The sequence below is a fragment of the Thalia democratica genome, chromosome 7 (assembly GCF_965202585.1).
Source record: "Thalia democratica chromosome 7, ktThaDemo2.hap1.1, whole genome shotgun sequence".
Taxonomy (NCBI): Eukaryota; Metazoa; Chordata; class Thaliacea; order Salpida; family Salpidae; genus Thalia; species Thalia democratica.
Window position 1 is genome coordinate 52,415,105 of NC_139171.1, and position 4,045 is coordinate 52,419,149.

A 4,045-nucleotide genomic window follows, 5' to 3' on the forward strand; every position below is an offset into this window, starting at 1 on the left:
TTGTCGCAATTCAAGTTATCCGAATCTAAATTTTCATGTAATTAACTTTGGGTCATTTTTGAATATTCTTATAGATTTTTTATTATTCAGTTTTATTTTTTATTATTTTTGTCTCATTAAATAGACCTACAACCGTTTTTATTTAAATATGTTAAATAAAAAATGTTTTTAAGAATTTGAATTGTCGCAATTCAAGTTATCCGAATCTAAATTTTCATGTAACTCGAGCGTTTATACTGCCAATCTTAAAACTCTAAAACATATTAATCAGTCGTTTTTTATTTTCAAAAGTTAGTCGTAATAACACAAGTACAAACATTGAGTACCGGAGAAAAACCAGTCAAAATTAACTGGAGTTTTATATTAAGTTTCAGGTATACAGTTTTAATTTTTTATATATTGAATAAACTGAAGTTTAAAAGGATGAAAATATCAATTAAACTAAATTAAAAAATAAGCCTTTAGAAATGTTAATCGTTTTAAAAATGGATCAAATTCTATGAACATAAAAAGTTATAAAAAAATTGATAGCCCTGTTTGACAATGCAAAGAACAACAATGATAGTCAAATAAAACTTAATCTCACAAATATTTAATGGTCGAGTTCGGCAACGTCAAAAACACTTTTGAGACTTTTGGACACTATTGATTCTTTAATTGTTATCTAAATTAAAGTTATTGAAAATTTTTCAAAAAAATAAACTACTTGTTTCAAATTTTTGTAGAGTTTAAATTTAGTTAGTAGAAAATAAGACTTCAAACGACAATTTTAATTTATAATAGATCTATAAATTTACAAATTTTAATTAAAGAGATTTACCGAAAAGATAAGCTAACCGATCATAACCATAGCCACTGTAAACAAATTTTTTTTAACAAAGTAGAACCACCAATGATTTGTCAAACAGAGTCATTTATCACTTAATACAAAGTTTATTAAACGGTGTAGGAGTTTTTAATAATGCAAAGAAGTTTCGTATCCAGTATTGAACAGTTCAGATGATTAGTTCAGCAGTAGGTAAAAATTAAACTAATATAAAAACGTTTAATAGTTTGAACTTGCATACTTAAAATTAATTTAAAAAGGATATTTTTTATCTAAAAATTAAAAAAGTAACCCACATTTTGCGTCTTAACCTTAGCTTCGAAGACCAAAGAAATTTGTGTATCAAGTTATTTTTTTGCTAATTTGAGCTCTAGTTTACTACTTTTACATGCTTACTTTAGCTTTCATAGTTTTTGTATATTGTATGTCATGATGTGAATCCTTAATATATACTACATATTAGTACTATTACAGCTATATTAATAACAAAGTAGCACTTATACTTATTTAAAATGAATATGCTATCATTTTTCAACCGCTTTATTAACAACTAGATGTTTAAATCCGTTTAACATATAGTAAAAGTTTGACACAAGTATACATATTTAAATATTTAGTTAAATACGTGGATTTAAGCTCAAAAAATTTCACGAATGTGAATTACATGTAATTTTGTCTTCAGCATAAGAATCAATTTTTATAGTTTGAAAATTCATTAATTCTAGTTTTACTTTACAAAATGATATTCATAACAATTTAAGTTCTGCATTTGCAATAAGAATACTAAAAATTTTAATTTAATAAGTCATTTCCATAAAAATTAGAAAAAAATCTGGATATACAAAGTGGTCATTTCTTTGATCAAGTTTCCATACTGGAAGTAACAGTCTTTTTATAAAAACAAAACATGAGTAAAAAGTTATTAAATAAGTATGATATAAATTGAAATTTAAAACTCTCAGATGATCAAAGTATGTTTTAAAATTAATCTAGTTTCTTTAAAACTTTTGTGTTTGAGTTAGAAGAAGTTTAAGAAAGTTTCAAAAGACACTATGACAAATATTAAGGAGGTAAAGAAGTTAGAGAGTTGCATCAACTGTGACCTACTTACGTGTCAAATTTTATTACATTTAAGCTTTCTGTTAATTTGAATTTCTGTTAATAATTTTCATTCCAACTTAATCAAATTATAGTTTTTAAAAAGGTTGTTTCTTATGTTGATATCGTTTAATTTAAGTAGCAATAAAATTAATGTATAAAGAGAAACAAAAGATAATTGTATTTAAAAAAAGTATCATAATTAAGTAAACAAATGTTGATACTAACTAACATCCACAAACTGATTTTAAAATCCATTTTCAAATGCTGTCATTTGTAAATTTTATTGAAAGTCCCATCGTATTAAAGGTTTTAAAAAGTTTTTACAGTTGACCATTAAAACATTTTTTAAGAAACCAGGATTTTATATTAATTTTACTGACACATAAAGTTTGTTAAAAAACAACTGAAGCAATTTAAAATAGGGAAATTTAAGATTCGGTAATTATATTTGTAATTTTCTAGGCTAAATGTTTTAAACGTAACAAAGTGTTTTGTGCGACTTTTGGAATGTACTAAAACTAATACTTAAAAGTAATTAAATAAGATATTTTATTTATACAGCTACCGACTTGTAAACAAGTTTTAAATGATTTACAATTCAAGAGAAACCTGGTTTGATACTCTAATAAACTGCAGCAATTTAAAACTTTTAAAGTTATATTTTTACTTTATCACTTTAAACAATTTGAGAAAAATAAATAGCATGTTTTATTTTTATACTACAGCTGTATGAAAACGGCAAAATTTATAACTTGCTAATTGGAGTTATGATCTGATAAACTGTGACACAACGAATATTTTACAAAAAAAACTTTTGCTTACATATTTTATTACTACTGTCGTCAGATTAAGTTCCGTGTAATCTATCAGAAAGTCCTTTAGGAGTCTAGTGATGTACCGGACCCGGACTTTTTTTTCAAATTAGGATCCGGATAGTGAGTCCGGTACATCACTAGTTTTTTCATAAAAAGTAGAGCTTACATTTGCAGTTTCAAAATTTCATTTCTATAAAAGCTAAAAAAAAACTAAGAATAACTTTAAATTTAGTATAAGGAAAAATGATAGAAAGATAAAGTACATCACAGAAACAATATCTGGTAGCTAAGATTAAAATCTATTAAATAAGATCAACTTGTAAAAATCAAGGAGGACCCCCCCCTATAGCCTTACCAATCTAAAATCAAATTCTTGAACAAAATTAACTAGAAAATCACAAAATATTGAAAACTGGATCAGCTTAAACTCATTCAAAATCTAAAAGAAAACTAGCCTGAGTTTTTCAAAAAATTTTAAAACTAGCCTAACAATTTGGTGGTAAAGTTTTTAATTTTACAACATAGGTAAAGAGTTGCATTTCTAAAATGTTTATTTCATAGTTTAATTGTAAACAAATGTAAATTAGTCACGTGTTCAAAATGAGCCAATCATGGTAGGTGTTTAATTCTAACTGACAAAAATGACTCTTTTTGATTTACAAAGGGTTTGTTTTTGAAAAAATACTTTTTTGTATGCTCTTTTTTACTAGCTAGATCCGAATCGGCCGGATCTCTGTTAGGATCCGGCCGGAACCAGATTCGGACTTTTTTTTTAAATTAGGATCCGGCCGGAACCGGATCCGGACTTTTTTTTCATATCAAGATCCGGTCGGAACCGGATCCGGACATTTTTTTCATATTAAGATCCGGCCGGATCCGGATATCAGACAAAAATGGCAATATCCGGCCGGATCCGGATAGTGAGTCCGGTACACCACTATTTAGGAGTAAAAACTAGTTGAGGTGATCAAATCAGTTTTAAAGTAAAAATAAGTTTCAATTAACAAAATTTCAACCAGGTTATTAAACTTAAGCTGTTAATTAAATAAAATCAAAAGAAATAAAAGCTTAACGTCTAATAAATAAACCTAAACATACTTGTAATAAATCAAATTTAATAAAAACTTATCATACCAAAAAATTTAAGTGATGACAAATACAAAACTTTAACTTTGTTATACTTGGTAGTAAAATAAAATATATTTTCAGAAGATGAAAATGTGCTTGTATGAAACTACAAAGTTTTCAACAAATAATTTTTATGCATAAATGTACATTCGAGTAAAACATGAAAACCAACAAA